At 40.0% G+C, this 19387-nt stretch overlaps 1 protein-coding gene across 2 annotated transcripts in view; it reads right to left on the reverse strand.

The window, feature by feature from the left end:
* Window positions 1–19387, reverse strand: part of SMAD3 (SMAD family member 3) — an 80222-nt gene that overhangs the window by 53685 nt on the left and 7150 nt on the right. Inside the window, exon 1 of one of the 2 annotated variants that reach the window (XM_055715129.1) lies at window positions 16334–16486. The exons of the other annotated variant lie outside the window; for it this stretch is intronic. The gene's annotated coding sequence lies outside the window, so the exon portion shown is untranslated. Of the gene's footprint in view, window positions 1–16333; window positions 16487–19387 lie in introns of those variants that run through there. 2 annotated transcript variants of the gene reach the window in all.

Raw genomic sequence — 19387 nt, forward strand, 5'->3', positions numbered from 1 at the left:
AGAAAAAACAAACAACAAACCCCAACAAAAAAATCAACACATCACACAAATCCAGTTAAGATCCTACAAGCTTTTCTGTAGCAGCCACAACTTGCCATAGGAAAGCAGAAATGATTCATCTAACTTGAAGCAGTGAGGAGAAAAAAAAAATACCACTTAACAGAAACAAGTTAGCAATGACAGTTTGATGACAGTTTTTCTGTGATGACAGGCTTCTAAAAAGATATGCCAGTTACAATAAATATTTCCAAATTAGATATCTGGCATTAAGCTGAGAGAGCCAAAGGCTTAAAGATGTCACATAACATAAATGCAGCTCTGTTTAACTTTGCAGTTTCTGAAACAGTGAAACCCTAGGCTTACTCTCTTTTTTTTCCTTCCCCCCCCTCTCTCTTTTTTTGATATGCCAAATCCATGACCAACACAAGAAACTTCTTTTGCTCCGCTGTGACTAACATTTATCATTTGTATATAAAGTAGCCATTATTCAACCAAATGCGAATTCAGCAAGTGCTTTTCAAAATCACCCACCCCCTAGCAAGAACCGCAAACCAAACAGCCGCCCACACCCCGGCTGGAGCATGCCTCTGCATTCCTGAGCGCTGAATAACAGGAGCCTCTTTGAGTCCATGCTGCGCTTTCTTGCTGCTCCTCAAAGCCTGAAGAGAGACCTTCCTCTATTGCAGAATCAATGTTGGAATGGCAGCTCCTGTCACATCTCACGCATTCAGTTTAACCCCTTTTTAAGGGTAGCTTAAAAACAAGATGCCCCTGACTTCAACAAGGAAGAAAAAAGAAAAGTGTCAGGTTTATGAGAGAGAGAGAGAGAAAGAGAGAGAGAAAGAGAAAGAGAGAGAGAAAGAGAAAGAGAGAGAGAAAGAGAAGAGAGAGAGAGAAAGAGAAAGAGAGAGAGAAAGAGAAAGAGAGAGAGAAAGAGAAAGAGAGAGAGAAAGAGAAAGAGAGAGAGAAAGAAAGTACAAAAGAACAAGTCCTATCAGCTGTGGGGGAGTCCTAGCTCTGCCTTGGAATCACTGAAAGTAGGATGAGGCCTGAGATGCAACTCCTGGGTGATTCTGTTCAAAAATGATGCCAAAGATGATGCCACATGCATCCTTGCTGATTCAGGCATGAAAGCCAAAGATGAAATCAGTCTGGTCAAAGAATGAGACCTACCCAGAACTCATTTCTTCGCTCAAGAGGAAAAAGGCACCTTATACTAGAGGGTATGCAAACCCCAGACAGGCTGGATTTGGGCTGCTGTACCAGGAGAAACTTCAGTCTGCTGTGCCAGGCTTGGGGCCCCTGCTTGTGCAGGAGGGAGCGGAACCCAGTCGCCACGTCTGCAGCAGTTTTCTTGCGGTACTGATCCCATTTCTCACTGCTTTGCCCATCTACCCCAGCGAGGCCTCCTTGCACTGCTAGATATAATACGGCTCTAGGGAATGGGGCAGCACACACAGCTGCTCCAGGCTAAAACTGGAGAAATACCCTGAGAAAGGAATAGCATCTCTGGCTGGAGAGCATGGAAGGCTCACACAGCCTCTGGCAGCTGCAGAAGCAATTTTGGACAGTGGAACCACAGAAAGCAAAGGACCCCCAGGAAACCAGTTCCCTTGGAGTGAAACCAGAAATATTTCCAAACAATAAAATCAAGCCACAAATAAATTCTCAACAATATGCAGATAAACTGCTTATGTTTAAAATCACTTCTTGACCTAACATGGAAGTCCAGAGTCCAGTCTCAACTTCCATTTGCTTCATTCAGCTGCAAGCCAGCAGAGACAGTTGAACCTGTGACATGGGACGGAGATGGTAACAAAAGCCTCACCTCAGTGTCTTGCAAATGTTAATATTCTGCACAATGCTTACCCTCCAGATTTCCCAGGGTTGAACAGGGAGCACCTGGTAGAAAAGTTTTAAACCACACAACAGTAATTTGCAGGTTGGTCACCTATCTGGCAGCAGTTGGATTTGAAGATCTTTCTCAGGAAGCCTGATATCTCTTTTGAACTTAAGTCCTGTATTTTCCTTTTGTCCAGTATTAATGCAACATTTCCAGCTGTGGAGCAGTCACAGAGTAAAGCATCACCATCCAAATACTGTTGGACCACAAGCTGCACATCTATTTATTTAGTAGGCTGGGGAAAAGAGACCAGTGCTTTGGGTTTGCTGCTCTACTCCACTCATGTTATGCCTTACCTTGAGTGGACGTCCATAATTCTGAGGATTAAAAAAAAAAAAAAAAAAAAATAGCCCAGTAACTCCAATACTAAAGATAGATTTAAAAATGGGATGGCCATTTTAGGTAATTGAGTAAAAAAATTACTAAAAAATCAAGTCATTTTTTTGCTGTAGAAGGTAGTCAATCATCCTAGGCTGTGCACTGTATCAAGGCACAGACTTTATTTTCTTTTGCTGCTAGCTTTGCCAAGATCTTTACGGGAAGGACTGGAAACTCCTATGATGCATCACGTCAGCTATGATCCAAGGCAGGTACCCAAGTTATTGAGCCAATATGATAATCCTGTATTGCTAAATCCATTGTTTCCCTGAAAAACCTTGAATCACATTTAGTACTCTGTTGGCCAAGGAAACCGGATGTTACTTTCTGCAAAACCTGTCACCACCACTCCCAAGTCACTGAAAAATTGCTCAAGAGAAAGAAAGATGGGAGGAATCTTCTGATGGGAATGTTTGGCCCACTCTCCATCCCTCACTTTTGTGCGCCTGAATGTGAATAGTCCAGGAAATAAGGACAAAATAATTAAAAATAAAAGTCTTTGCTACTACTGTAAAGCCTAGGAATTTTTGTCCATAAAGAATCAGAGTCTAGTTTTCAAAACAACAAGCTGGGGTGGGGGGCTGGGGGCAGGGAACTAAACAAAACCCAAAATAAACAACCTGAAAAAAAGTTTTGCTGTGTAACTGGATAGCTGTAAGAACTCTTGATGGGTTAACTTAATGAAATGATTCCAAGTAAATTCTATTCTCCCCTTATTGATTGACTGAGTATCTAGCACTTACCCTCATATAATGCTACCAACACAATCAATAGCTCTCCAAGTAATGTCAGCTGCTAGCTAATTTACACATCCATAGTTGCCATCTGCTATTCAACCCATTGTAACACAAGACATCAGCCTAGGATCTTTAACTAGCATGGTCAAAACAAAACTATTGAAAGACAAATTTTACCCATATTCCCAACAGTAAAAGAATATATTTAATCCAATTATGGTTTCATTATTCTTAGTTTTTCAAGCTTTGTTCACACAGCCAGGAAATTGTGTTACAGTATCTGTTTATTTAAATTCAGCAGTCAGCCCTGCTTTTCAGAGAGAGGTGAAAGATACTAATTGATATCTGTTAAATTAAGACCTGAGAATTCCAAATAAAAGAACGCTAAATGACCCTCGTCTGCATGATCTCCTGAATGCTTGCTAGCATTTTCAAAGTACCTCTTAACTAGCCTCATGGAAGAAAAAGATGCTTAGCTTATACTAACAGCCAGAGTCACTCAGGAGGATTTCTTGATTCTTTTCCAACAGAGTATTCAGAATATTATTTTTAAACATGCTGTTGGTCTGCCGTTAGACATGTTTTTTAAAAAACCTGCATATTGTTTCCCTTTGAAATCACTGTGGGTAAAATACAGGGCCATGGAAAACTATGACAGAAATATGCAGAACTAACTAAATGCTTATACCCAACACCTAGTAGGTGTGCAGTGATGGAATTTACTCCTTCAGAACTGCTTCACAAAAACATGCACAGGATGCAGATTTTAGATTTGATCAGAAAAGAAGCAAAAAGATCAAAGATTCCACAAACTGCATGACAATATGAGTTGCTAAAACCAGAATCAGCATGATAATGCTGAACTCTGTAGCCAGGATTATACCCATGATGGAAACAATGGGACATATGGGCACAAGTAATACTCCTCTTTCTTTAAAACTGTCTATTGTTTAAGAACAAAGCAAACCACATCCAAATACATCTGGCATCAACATCTAATGTTTTGCAAGCTGATCCTTCTTTCAAAAACCAAAAAACCTGTACATCTGAGTATCCCATAAATTTGCCACAGCACATGATGAGTCTGGACATTCTCTTGAAGAGGAAGCTGACACACACATTGTGCTTCCCACCCCAGGCTGCTCAACCAAGACCCAAGTGGCCCAAACCTCACCACCCTCCTTCCCTTTCATGCGGCAGAGGGCAAACTTTCTCTAGGAAAGATGGTGGCTGGAAATGGCCTATTGCTACCACAAATGCAATTCATCCCGTTTGCATCCTATCCCCTGCTTAGATCTGAAGAGTGTCTGGGAAAGAGGGCAGCTGGGAGCTGGCTGAATATTGCCCTGGAATGCAATGGCAGGCTGCTTTTAAACCACATCTTTTCCCTGCGGGGAACAGCCTGCCGACAGGAAACGGGCTCATGTGCTATACAGAGAATTAATAGTAAGGAATATGCTCCCACAAAGCACTGGTGCTCCCACAAGCTACGGCATACGTATGCCCAGGAAATTCAGAGCTTCAGAAAACGCTTGAGCGCTTCCTCCTTGTCCATGTATTATACCCTGGGTGTGCTCTCATTTCCGTCTGAAAGACCCTGAACAGAAACAGGACAACCCAAAAATTTCCCCAGAGAAATGAAACATGACTAAATGTACAACATACTATAGGTTTACCTAAGAAGGGGCCTTAACAGTCCTCCCACCACTGAGAGAAAGAACAGGGCCCACTTAGGGCCCAGTTAGCAGAAGCTGGGCACCAATTTCCATTTGTATGTGCTATTTTGAGCAGAAACAAGCCAAAAGGTATGCAAGCAATCTCCTTTTTTCTCAGCCTGCATTTGAATGCTTGGTTCCCAGGGTGCAACTCTTGTCCAAGTATTGACTCTAGCTGAAGAAATGAAGTGGAAATTAATCACATTGCCATTTTAAACAGCTTTCCTCCAGCTAATGTGTTTCCAGGTTTCCCCAGGGCCATCAGCTCTTTTTCATATAAAAAAAAAAGAAAAAGAGAAAAAAAGGGGGGAAAAAAAAAAGGGAAAAAAAAAGGAGAAAGAAAGAAGGAAAAGAAAGAAAAAAGAAAAAAGAGAAAGAAAAAAGGAAAAAGGGGAAAAAAGGGAAAAAAAGGAGAAAAAAAAAGGAAAAAAGTGTTTAGGCAGAGCTTGACGATTTTCTACATTTCTTCATGCTTTCTAGACCTACTGAATGAAGCCTGGTCAAAGCTACAGGTGGTAGTAGGACCAGGAAGTCCGAGTCTGACACTTTGAAAAGGCATCTCAGCTACCACACATTTTGTAGTCAATTCACAGACTGTGAGACCATCCGAGCAGCCCATTACAATGGGTCTAACGATTTTCCAAAACTGCAATCTTACTCTGTGTGTATAGTACTACAGATTCATGCATCTTTCTATCCAAGAAATCCTGAACAGAACTAGAACAGCCTTAAATTTTGCCTAGTGTTTGCATTACAACAATTAACACTGCAGCTCTACATTGGAGACTGTCCACACAATACCAAAAAAATCTTCTAGTATTAATCACATTTTGACAATTTCCACCACAACAGTTTATAATCCTATCTGCTTTTTAATTTCCCAAAAGTGTCAAAGTTCATTCTGCACTGGATTAAAACCAAGAATAAACCAAAGAAAAAATTCCACAAAATGGCAATTACCCTTCATCGCACAGCTCAGTACTAAGAGCCCTTTTTTCCTACCCAAACTGATAACACTGGAGGGGGACCCTTCAGCTTTTATAAAACCGAAAGAAATAACAGGCACAGGAGGCTTCTTTTGCACCTCAGAACCACTCAAGGTGAATGCTAATTACGCATCCTTTTGCTTACAGCCAAACAGCCCCCTATCACCCCACCAAGTCTCTAAGCTTTGCAACAGCATCAGCTATCTATCAGTCAAAACGTATCTTTCAGATTATTCCCTGGAATTGCAGTTTTTCAGGTGCAGGAAGCTCAGGACACCAGTCTCGGTTCAGCACCATTCTGGTGACTCATTGCTCAAATGGTCTCCAACTTTGGATTCCTAAACCACCTGAAGATCAGTATACCACCATAAGTCCCAGTTTGGGCAAGTATTTAACAACTTTCAGTGTGCTCATCTGTGAGCGCTACACAGCCCTTGCAAAGTAGCTAATGCCAAAAGACAGGCAGATGTCTTCTGCTGGTTTTAACCACATGGGGTGAATGAAAATTCCTTGCATCTCCTTAGAGCGTATGCTCCTCACTGAGACTACAAACTAGTTTGCTTTGCTAAGCACTTGCAAAGCGTATTTCAAATAATTATAATCTTGAGGTCTTCTCTAACATTACCACAATGTATATTTATTAAGTTAAAAGCACGTGCACTGCTACCAAACAGTTATTTAACATTCATTACAGCTTGTCCAAGCAAGCCTTATAGGCTGTGTAATCATATTCTTCTCCTCAGGGCAGAAATGCTAAGCATAGCTTGAAACAACACGATACTGTTTTGTCCTGAGTTTACCCATAAAAGAAATACTTGAAGTATTGTTGTTAATATATGCCATTCCCACACCCCTCCTGAAACTGTAAAATCATACTAGCATTTGAAATAAAAACAAAGACAAATTGGAAAGAGTATAGATCTTAGATTTCCATTTTTCATAAAATTATGGAAATCACACTCAAATCCAAACTCTGACTTGCTTCACTGTTGTTCATAAGCACAGCACACATGAGCTTGTTCACTACCTGGCACTGTTCCACTCCAAGAGGTGATGGGTTTTTAATGAAACTTTGTCAGGTATCTTCCTGGGCAAATTGCCCACCTTCCTACAACAGTCCATACTATTCAAAACTATTTCTAAGCAAAATCAGAAGTATTAAAAATAATTGCAGGACTTCTCCAGGTGGAATGAATCAAGCCTCTTGAGTCAGATGTCAGGTCCATGGCAAGCTGCCTCACCTCCCACTGCCTGTACAGAGGAATTTGTGAAGTTGTTTCCAGAGAGTCAGAAGTGTCAGGCCATGGGGACACCCATGTTCCAACATGCTCTCTCCTATCCCTCTCAAATCATGGGGCAAACCACAGACTAATTCAGTCTTGAGTCAGCACCTTTACCCTCTTGAAGCAAGCAGACCCAAAAGCTGTGCTTCTGGGGACAACTTCTCTTCAGAAAGCTTCTTTGAAGAACTGTACAAGCTATAAGGGCACACAGAACAAAATAAAAAACCCACCACGGGACAAAATTTAACATCATCTGAGGTGTGGAGGACTTCTAGAGGCAGGTACAGGGTAAACTGTATCTACAGTGAAAAAAAATTTGAAGACCACAGCAGAATGAAAGACTACCACAACTCTGGGCAGTCTAGTTTTAAGGTCTTCTCAAATTTAGTTTGACTCCATTATTAGAGGAGAATTTTTGTTGATAAAAGGTAATTTTCTAAAAACAGTACATTTAGACTTCAATAAGGCAATTAGCTATGCACATCTTGGTAAAAATATAGCTGCAAAACCAGTTCAGGGCAAAAGAAAAGGTTTTAAAATAAAAGATGTGAGAATTTCAGTTCAGTGTTTTTATTAAAACAATGGCCGAGTGACAACTGAATCACAGCAGTGTTAAGAGTATGTTTGTTGAAGGGGAAAAAGTGAATAAATACTGAAGGATACTTCAGTCTAGCCAAGAGAGGTATAATGCAGGAATGGTGTACACTGACACCAGGCCAACTGCAGCTGAAATATGGTACCTTTTTTTTTTCCCCCCCCTAACGTGAGGAGATTATTAGCTGTTGAAAAAAAATTGAGAACATAGTGGAATCTCTGTCTTCGTATCTTTAAATGAAGACAGGATGCATTTCTTGGAGGCACAGATTACTAATTTCAATACAGAGGTCAAAACCCTACCCACAAATCTGATTTAGAAGTGCACAACTTACAAGATATTAGACTGGGTGATCTTGCTGCCAAAAAGACAGTAAAACACTTTGAGAACTACAGTAAACTCTGCACGAGCAAGTAGCAGACTCACAGAGAGACAGACAGAAATGGGATTATGCCTTTTAATGGCAATCTACCACTAGACTAATCAGAGGTATAACATGAACCTGCATACTTACTCAGTCCCAGAATGCTCCCTTTTGTTCTACACTTGCTTGGCAGTAGAGATGTGATTTCTAGAAACAAGGAGGCTCAACTAATTATCTCATGCTCCATTTTCCCTAAAACCCCAAAGAATAATACTAGATATATATTTAGTAAGCAGACTGCAGTCACTGCAAGCTGAAAAAATCACTTTACAAGCAATCCCCTCCAACATGCCTTTAGAGGCCAATGTAGCAGCACTGTTAAACAGATCTGCTATGAGAAGTGAAAAATAAAGAAATACTACTGCAGGCAAAGCAGGTCCTTCAGAAACGCATGCATCTGGCAACACCCCAGGCAAAACCATAGCCACGAACAAGCAGCTGCAGATTTTAGCAAGGGAATTGTATGGTTAGACTTAGATGTGTGATTAGTTCCACTGACTTAAGATGAGACTCAAATCTGGCAAGACTCTTCAGAACATGTCCGACCTTGAGCACGTGTGGATTTGGTGGGACTGCTACTACTCATCTTAAGTGTTCATAGGACAAAAGGGCTTCCTACAGCTCTACATGGACACAGGGCCGACCATGGGAAGCTCACTGCAGGACTGAGATAATGGAAATCTTAATTTAAAGAAAGACGTTCGTAAAGGAGGGGAAGATGAAAAAAAACAAACAAAACCCCAATACAAATTACAACAAACAGCATGCACAAACACCAACAAAACTTCAGTGTTCATGCTTAGAGATTAATCTTCCCCACTCATACCCCTCCCCTCTCCCATATCAAAAATAAAGACAAAAATAAAACACAAAGGGAAAGAAGCAAAAACCTCACTATTTTTTATGCTTGCTTTAGGCCTACTGCAGCAACTGCTTTATTTAGCTTTTATCTGTTTTTATGGTGTTTCCTAGCCCTTGACTGCAAAAGCAAAGTACTCCATACAGAAATGGCAAAGGGCTTTATACAGCAGGCAGAGTCCTTTGTTACTAATGGAAATTAGAGACAGGTGTTGACTGCAGAATGGACAGTAATTGCTGTGCAGAGGGAACCTGGGAAGCAGAAATACCAGAGTCCCAGAGACCTTATTACAAAGATAGCCATAAGCTTCTTCCCCCAGGCAGTTACTAGACCAGTCCGTGAGAAAATAAGTTCTGGTGATGACTATGGTTCACACACATTGTAATAAACACTTCCAGATTTCATGTCTCGCAGCATACTATTACTGTTATTCATTATTTGCTAAGAGATGACAGAAAGCAAAGTATAATAAACAAAAGAATAGAAAACTCCACAGCTCCCGCCCCAGAAACCTTAGACTGATTTTGCATAGCATCCCTCCAGGGTGCAAGACAAGGCTGTTTTTTCCCCTCTGCCTTTCCAACAGAATAAATGAACAAGTTGAACAGCTTGTGATATTTGCATGATTAGGGAGAGATCATCTGAACAGTCTGAACAGCCAAAGTCTAAATAGTTTACAAATAGTAAAAAACAGTGACAAAGTTCTCTGCAGACCCTCACCTTGCTGATTACTGCATTGAAAGTTACTACGAGTATTACAAAATGAATCAGTAATGACAAGCAAACCCTGTAATTTCCACAGTAGGCTCCTTCTACTTATTTTCAGCTTAGAGATAATCCCACTTTTATTAGGTGCTGATCTATCACTTTAAGTATTGCTAGTGCACTGCAGAGGAAGAGACAAAATGCCAGACTGAGATATTTTAGCTAAAATAATCTCATGAAGGGCTTCAACTAAGGCAAATAGAAAAGGAAAGTAATGCTACATTGATTAGAGATGTATATGAACACCACCACCTGATGGCAACAATATGTTAAAATTATACAAGATTATTTTGATTTGATGTAACTTAAAGTAAATAGATTTTAAGAAGCATATTTTCACTCAGTACACTCTAGGCACAATTACTGTCATCGACATTTACACATCCATATTCTGAAATATTTTTGTGTCCGACAAAATGCACAGCGGTGATCTAGCTAATTTTCAGTAAAGAGTCCCATTAAGTTGTTACACTTCACATCTGCATTGTCCATCATATCTGGGTAGCAGACTATTGCACATGGGAAGATTAGGCAATTGCCAGGTAACGTTGTCTCTTGTACAATTAGCTTATCTGTGTGCTAACAAATGCTCAAATTGCAGAGACAGACTCAGCTAAGACGATGGAGGAATATTTCAAAGGTTGCTCATTTACTTGTTGCATAAGGGTCACGCGGCTACTCACGTTCCACATGATGAATGCCAAACCCCTGCGGAGTCCAGCAATGCCCAGACAGTTTTGCACCCACATTCACTTTGTTGTAACACCTTGTTCGAGCCTGAAAAATGCTTTCAACTCTCAGGAAAAGTGCTAGACTAAGAATATCTCCAGAGCTCAAGTTCTTCATTAGAGGACATGACCACCAACAGGCCACCTACCTTACACAATAAGACATCATTTAGTCTTCTCTTTGAAGGGGACATCAAAAGGCATAAAGGAGTCTGCATCTTCAGCTCTAGTTACTTCAGAGACACCTTGTAACCACAGTTACCAAATGGCCAACTGTAACGGCTTTGCATGTGGTTAGATGCCTGTTCAATAAGGAATCACAACATACCTATCTGCTAGTAAAGCCACAAACTTGTATTGAACAGTCCCTGGTAGCAACAGTGACAAGAAACTACCACTCAGTGGTGTAGGATGTGAGAGAACACCACACTTCTTCACAGTCACGTTCTGCAAAGTCAAGCAGTTCATCCAGTGAGTAACAGACCTGCAGTGGTGTGTAGGTAACATGAACTATGCTTGTAGAAGTAGAAACCAAGAATAAAATTATGTTACTGATATATCATTACCATAATATGTAGAGATATGACAGCATAAAATTACATGGAAATGAGAATATTTGGAGTTGTCATTTCTGTCAAAATTAACTTGGCTTCCCAACAATGTTAATGAGACACAGAAGCACAGCCTGAGATGTCTAATCTATCCAAATCCACTCTGCCATTTATTGGCACATTAAGAAAATATCTGGGGTTACAAGACAAAAAAATTACTGACAAATAAAAGTGGGGGTTATTGCTATCTCACCTTCCACCAACATAATGCCACTTGCTACAACAGCTGGCTTGGATGCATCTGCCAGCCAACTGCATGTATTCACAGTGGCTTTCAGGTTCTTCACCCTGTGGAAAACTTAAAAATTCCCAAAAGACAAGACTGCATGAGCAGTTTCATCCATGTACACTGCAGCACCACACACACATATTTTCCTTAGTCACCTCTTCTACAGTCCCTGAAAACCACTACAGTAGATACAAACCTATGCAAATTTTAAACACTTCGCTTACTCCTCCTCCAGTCTTTTGAGCCAGGAGATAACAGCAGAAAACAAAACCGGAGAAAGGTTATCCTATGAGCAAGCCTGCACACTGCATTCCCAAAGGACTGCCAACTTCAGATTAAGCAGCAGACCTCAGTCCCCATGATAGCTACAAAACAAACTACACATATCAGTTTTTGCTAAACAAGAAACATGTTTGTCTCTTGTTTATTCTAAATACATGTTTCTTCTAAAAAAGCTAAGTTCCTTTGACTAACAACCTCACTTGCCGTAAAAAGAAAAAAAGTAAAAAAAAAAAATAATCCTGTAAACTAGCATTGGATCCAACTCAATATGAGGTACAATTTTTAACCAACAGGAATTAAGTTACTGAATGACTGGTAGAAAAGTTATGGCCTGTGTTTGGAAATAATCCTTGTCTTCTAAAAACAATTCTTCAGTGATTTAATTTATAGCAATACATTACATACACAGTTACACTGGACCAACTTTTAGCCAGTTTTTGACAGCACTCAACCCTCAAATGAACCTAGAAAAATATTCCATAGCTCCAAGTAGCACAGTGACTGCAAACCTAAATGATGAAATACGATATGATTTGTAAAATCAAGATGTGATTCTAAAGCAAAAGTGCAAGAAAGTATTTTACACTTCCCCAGTTATTCCCTCAAAGTGATGTAATTCTCTGCACACGCAAAAATGACAGCCCTGAACTCACACAGGTGAAAAAACCATGTGATTTTCTGAACTAATAACAAAAATCAAATCCAACTCAGGCTTCAAAACCAAGAACACCTATGCCTGGATTGTTTTACACATTGTCACACCAAGTAATGCCTGTTTTGCTTTCATAAAAAAGAACATTTTTGTCATTTTCTTTCCCCTCCAACCACCTTCCCCTGTTGTCTAAGGTTCCCAGATGCAGCACAAGGAAGAAAAATAGTATTTAAACAAAAAAAACCACCCCAACTCCATAACAAACAAAGAAAACCACATACACACACAGGAGAACACAAGTCACAAATTAGCGCAGAGTCTATGGTCAGCTGCATCTCACAGGACAGTTTTCGCAGGGCCACACAACATCACAGCCCCTTCACCAGAAGGGGTGGAGGAATTTCACATCCATATACACTAACTGCTCCATCCCTGTGGAATTCCCTCTCCCTGTTTTTATGCCTCTGAAGCAACTCAAATCTCTGATCAGCAGTAGAGCTGACTGGAAAAACATTATCCCATTATTTCATTTATGTAGGCACATGTACATACTAAACAAGGGCTAGTCGTATTTTGTTCAAATGTTAATAGACTATTAGCTTTTTTTTTAATGAAGTTACAATACTTTTATTTTCTCCACAGAATGATTAATTAGAATACTATTTTCCACCTGAAGCTAATTCTACTAAGTCTTTATTTATATATATATACACATATTTAAAAAATAATATATACACACACAAAAAAAATGCACAATTGTCCTAAAACTTCCAATGGCCTCTCCCCATTCCTAAACTTCCTACTTTTCCTCTCTACTACTGAAGTGCACAAAGACTGTCAAAATGCATGTAATCAATGGTTTCAAGCTCAATCAGATCTTTCATCAACTATCAGATAAATTGGAAACACATAAACTTTGAGCATAAGCACTCAAAAGCCAAAGTAGTAACAGACTATTAGTGCTCATTAGCTCTACCTCCCACCTTTCCTCTTTCTTTTTCTTCTGGAATTGCTGGCCTGCCAGTACAGCAGAAACTCTGAAATGCCATCCTAAAATAGAAAGCAAGAAAAGAGGAAAAAAAAAAAAGGGGGGGGGGGGGGGGGGGCAGGGGAGAACAGGAACCGAGAGAATAAGCAGAGTGAGAAGCTCTGTAATATAAAACTGTCTCCAGCTTCAAAGTCATCAGCCAATCATAATCCAATAAATGCTTTTTTTTTTTTTCTAAAATCAGAACACTCAAATGTCTATTTTTATTCCTGTTTAGAAGCAGCTATCTTAACAGGGCTTTCAAACCAGTAGAGCCTGGCATGCAAAGCAGTGACTTACAAAACTCAATTTCAAGCTATCACTTCCAAGGCCTTCACTTGTTTATATGGGTTTATTTGTTCCTGGCACACCAATGTTTCACAGCGCCGACACCATTAGCAAAAAACGGAGAACTAAGGGCAGGAAACTAAGGGGATGTTTACATGAAACTATTCTTTTACACCAGAACACAATTTAAGGTTTCTCCTTCATGACTGTACACCATACCATGTATCTAAATGACTATACAGTTCTTTTGATATCCTAAGACATATATTCTCCAAGTGCAATCATCAAGAACTGCAATACTTACAGATAGGTTTGAATTCACGCTTGTTCTTCTGGCCCTCAGACATACCAGTAACAGTTACTAGGTACCCTTAAGGTACTGAAAAATCAAGACAATAAGGAGCTGTTAAGTCTGGAAAACATGCAAACATAATGAAACACCATCTCTCAAGTATCCAAGGAGGTGTATCCTCAGCACTTTCATACCTCCTTTGTGTGCAAGTTGCCCAAAGAAGTTGTGAATGCTTCATCAATGGAAGTGTCCAAAGTCAGGTTGGACAGTGCTCTGCATAATCGGATCTAGTAAAAGATGTCCCTGGCCATGGCAGGGAGCTGGACTAGGTGATCTTTGAAGGTCTCTTCCAACTCAAACCACTCTATCAGCCCATGATTCTAAAATGCTAGAGGTCAATTCTTGTATTTAATTGAAAATTAGTTTTACGAATATAATTAACAATGCTACACCGTGAATATGATATGAATTGTTGGTATAATGCAGGAAGAGCAGCTTTCAAAACGATGACTGTTTTCCACCCAGAGCATGGGAAGATGCACTCTCAAAAGTCATGTCACTTCTACCTTGAGCATGGAACACTGTAGCAGGCCTTAGGATGTCTTCACCCTACATGTTGCTTTGCCTCTGCCCCCCATGAACCTCAGGTAAGTCAACTGAGTTCTCAGGACTTCACTCTCCCCATCAGCAAAAGGGGGCAAAAATCCTTCTGCTATAAAGGACTTTAAGATCTATGGTATAAAATGAGAGGTCACAAATGCTCCCCCTTCAATAGTGCATGGGCCCTTCACAGGCTGTAGGAAAACCACAATGAAAAGGTCTTTAAAAGGACTCAATGAATATTGCAGAGTAAAGGGTTTTTTTTTAATTTATTTTTAAATGGGAGTAGCTGACAGCATCGGAGTTTAATTGTTGTCCTTCAAAGCAAGTAACCATTTAAAACACACAATGACTAATCCAGAGGTTGTTTTGCTCTTAGGAAATCTAAGTAGCATTACTTCTCAATCCTCAATTTTACTGAGGAGATACATTAAACACACTGTTTCCCCACAGCAAGAATTCAAACTCAACTTGCTTCAATAGCTTTGAAAAGAGCATTTATTTCAAACTTGTAAATGACTTAAAAGAAAAAGCTTAATTAATGATGTTGTTTCCAGCCAGATGGCCAACTATTAGTTTTCAGTCATCTCTTTCAGAACAATTCACCAGAACTCTTCAGATGCAAAGGAGTTTTAAAGCAAATAGATGTGACCCCCCCCAGCACTCTCAGTGGCTGCTAAGATGTTCAGTAAAAGACACTGAAAAGTTTCGTTTTGCCAACTTGTGTTGCTGTGAGTCATGGTTGTAAAAGTCCACTAGGAACATCACAATTGCTTGACAGACACATTTATTTCATTTAACATTTTGTATTTGGATGGCATTAAATTCACATACGGTTATATAATACTACTTAAATGAAAACATGAGGCTACATGTATAGTGCTTCCCTTGGACTTGTGCTAACAGACTTCAAACTTGAGCTCAGTAGCAGACTGCGGTGATATGATGTGTATCAACCAGTCAAAATATTCCATGTGTACAGGAGGCACCAGCACACAGATGAGTAGATAAATATTATGCAAACCCAGTTAAAGTTTCTACGGAATTCTAATATTCTCACTGATGTAGCACCTACATATTTTCAAAGACATTTCCAAAAAAAATTGAAACTGCTTTCTTAGTACCAACAAGGTGCTGAACAGCAGCAGAAGCCCTATTAAAACTACCAAGGTATTGGGTTTTCAACATTCTACCTCTCAATTTAAGAGCTTTTCACAACTGTTATTAAATTCTCTGACATCCTTGTGAGGCAGGTACTGTATTTGCTAGTTAGTTAAGAGTACAAGCAGGTTAAAGATTTTGTTCAATGTTACATGGCGGTATGGAACAAAACCTGATGTTTTCAGTCTTCCCTAACCACGATATACATTCCTTATGCAGTAATCCACAACTGAAAACACACCTTAATTCAGTTATGACTGCAAAAAACAAATATGTAATTGTAACTCTACAGATGAACTTTCAGCCTATAGTTCCACCAAACAAGCAAAACCAGATTTGGGAAAAAGCTTCAATGATCAGCTGTCTGCCTACACACAAGTTATTTATGGCATCTAATTCAGCGCAAAGCTTAAGACAGTTTGCAGACCGCCAGCAGACTTTTACTGGAGACAGAAATCAGCTATAAAGTAGTATTAGCTTTGATAATCAGACAGTAATTATCTACTTCTGGAAAAAAAATACATTTAGTTATTTTGTAATGCTTGTTTCTGATGCAGTGATTTCAAATCAGCTGACTTCCACTTTCTACCATTCTAACAGTCATTTTCTGCAAAAACTCCACTGGCTGGGGAAAAAAAAAAAAAAAGCCATAAGATTTTGAACAGAGAACAATAACATTAAACAGGCCAATAAGACAGGTTTAACTTACAGTGAAACTTATGTTAAGTCAGGTAAATTTAGGCCCAAGAAGCAGATATGGAAAAAGATTACCCAAATTGTATGCAAGTTTCACCATTCCAAGCCCATGAAACTCTCACCAGGTAATTAATCCAGGGTCTCCAGAGTTCACTGGAGTTTTGCTTGAAGGTTCCAGGCCAAGATCAATAAATATTCTAGACCTTTCCTCCAACAGGCTGCTGACTGTGAAAGGGTAGGTGTCATTAGCAGACCTCGTGCTCTTCTGCGTTCAAGGCCTATAATTGTGGGTGGGCTTTATCTAGGCCATGCAAGAGGAAACTCTGCTTCTTCCTGTATTTGTATAGCTGTGTAGCAGGGGAGGTGGGAAGGGGGCTCAGGGAGAAGTACATTAGTACATTATAAAGGCTTCACCATCAGTATGCAAGTTGGTTAAAAAAAGAGAGAGAAAGAAAGACAAAAAATCCACAGTGAGAGTAGCCAAATGCCGCCTTCTGCACAGGCACAGGATCAGAAGCCAGCGCCAATGGCAAACCCACTGCCAGTGTCATCTCAGCTACAAAACATGGAGGGCCTCTGCCAAGCCACACCAATGCCCATCAGAAAACCCTCAATGAAACAAGAGCGAGAACTCCTCCAAAAACAAAATGTTTTGCAGAGAAGTATCGTTTTCAATAAACTTCCAGCTCGATCCTGCCTGGCTTCCCACCAGATTTCCAGCCCAGGGCTGACAAGTCCTGTGGGACTGGAGCCCTCTGGTCCCACAGACTCCGAGGCCAGGCTTCAAGTCCTGAAAAGAAGAACCCACAGAAGCCCCAAACCCCCTAAATTTAAAAGGGGAAAATTTACAATATTCAACCTACAAACACCTCTACTTTTCATTTTCAGTTCACTGCTTCCTTGTGTTGGCCTCGCTCTCCTTTCTCTTGCATGTAAATCAAAAGTAAATTTACTAAAATCCATGTAATTACATAAATGCAAAAAGAGTGGGAAAACATCCAGACTCCAGCTGCTTGTTAGCCTTTCTTTTAGGCAAAGAGTGCTTTTTAAACTCTGATAAAATTTTTCAGATACTGTTACATGTCTGCTACAAATTGACTATGCATCTGACTGAAGGGGAACAACAATTTGTTCAACAAATAATGATAAGAAAAGGACCTTCCTGTATAGTTCCACATGTATGGAAACCACAGACTTTGCATCCCTATGAAAAAACCCACATTTGGTCTTTCCGAGTATAACAAAACTAAAGGTGCTTGTAGTTGGGTCTTTGTCTTCCCACACAGCAACACTTAAATCCAGTTATGAAGGGAGAGGAAATCTGGGGAAGATGGTGTTCTCTAGCTGTTAAGTAGATAAAGTAACAACAGTTGCACATTCAACACAAAAACAAAGAGGCATTCTCATGTTCCATAGATGTCTTCTACTAAGCCCAATATTTTTGTGAACTTTAACTGTTCTACATCTGTGAAGAGTAAGTGAATTTCTCTTTTCATGTTCAAGCAACTAGAACAGGAAGGACAAAGTTTTTCCTCTTTTAATGTGAAAAAAAGAAGAGTCAGTATCGGTATCCATCATTCAACCAATGATGGCTGCTACTTCACCACAAAGGAGGAAATTTTTGTTTTGACTTCCTTTTGTAAAAAGATTACATTATGATTAATGAACAGCACCAATTCAAAGATACTCTCCAGCTTTTCCTAAGCAAAAGCTTAATAAGCTATTTCCTAAGCAAAAGCTTAATAAATTTTTCAGACCAGATAACTAAAACTTACAAAGAGAGCTAAGGATAGTCCACTTAATACCTTGACCCTGAAACTTTCCTTCCTGAGGACCCCAAAGCCTGGAGGAAGCAAGGGCCCCAGGCCGACAGACTGACTCTCCTGACACCTTGTCCCCTGCAATCTTCTCTCCAGGATTCACACACCTGACTTTTCATAAACTGATGCATATTCCTCCGCAGATAGAAAAGCTAATGCTCCCATTCACGGGGTCAGGCACACAGACCATCTGTTGTGAGTGTGCAAATGCCCTAAGGCAAGGCAGGCACACACAGAGCCCAGTCACACGGCTAACCAAAACCTGCAGCTTCTTTGCCCTCATACCCTCAGTGCTGAACTGAAAAGGTGTGTCTAGTGACAAATGAAATACATCAAGATCACTTAGTCACCTTTCCTAGACTTACACAGGTTACATTTCTAAATAGGTAGGTTTTACTGGATTTTTAAACACATTCTCTCAGGCTTACCAATGAGATTTATAATTTCATCACGTCTTCCACAGCAACAGCAGCTCCTAATACTTTAAAAATGCAATCAAATTCAATCCTCATAGAATAGCAAAATTCCAAACACAAGTAGGTTGAAAATCAAAACAACTACCATTTTTTCCCCATGCTTCCCAGTGGCCTTTCTGCAGTGCTCCTATCAGCTGACATCTGCTACTTCAGAAGCACACTCTTGATGTAAGCAAGGCCAGTATCAGCACTCATGTGGAGATTCCCCACTGCCAAGAAAGGAATGACAGTTCAATACTTGGAGCAACTGCTGGGGCACTCAATCCCACAGATTTCCTGACCTACTCATTTTGAATGACCTGAAGTATGTCTGCCCCGCACATAGCCATGTATGATAGAGAAACCTATCTTCTCACTAAATGAGCAAATCTGGATATCCAAAACAGTGTAGCTACAGCAGCTTATGTTTAACAGGCTTCTTAGCTGACGATGAAGATTTCCCATCCTGGAGCTCACACGATTTCTGGGTGATCCTCTAAAAAGCAAGGGGTTACTGTTTCTTACTTGGCTGGGCTCTTCTGAAGAGAAGGGTTACCTTTTTCTTTTTTCTTTTCTTTCTTTTGTTTTTAATGAGGCTCCTCTTACTATGCATAAGTTCCTGCTCACATTTGTGACCTATGTTTCTAAAGGATCAAGCCTTTAATACAGAAAGAGTGAGCTCTGGCTTTTTATTCTGTTTCTACAGAGCCACAGCACCAGTAGCAATCAAACTCTCCTGCTTGCCTAAGGGCAAGTCCCACCGTTCTGACAGCTATGGTAAAGAGATGAGTGCTAGATGAGTGCGCAAATGAGGATCAGGTCTAAAAGGCTTCAAAACATCTTTAAAAGCAGTATTAACTGCAACAATTGACACATTATTGTCTCTTCAGTTACACAGAAA

The sequence above is a fragment of the Falco cherrug genome, chromosome 7 (genome assembly GCF_023634085.1).
Source record: "Falco cherrug isolate bFalChe1 chromosome 7, bFalChe1.pri, whole genome shotgun sequence".
NCBI classification, from domain to species: Eukaryota; Metazoa; Chordata; class Aves; order Falconiformes; family Falconidae; genus Falco; species Falco cherrug.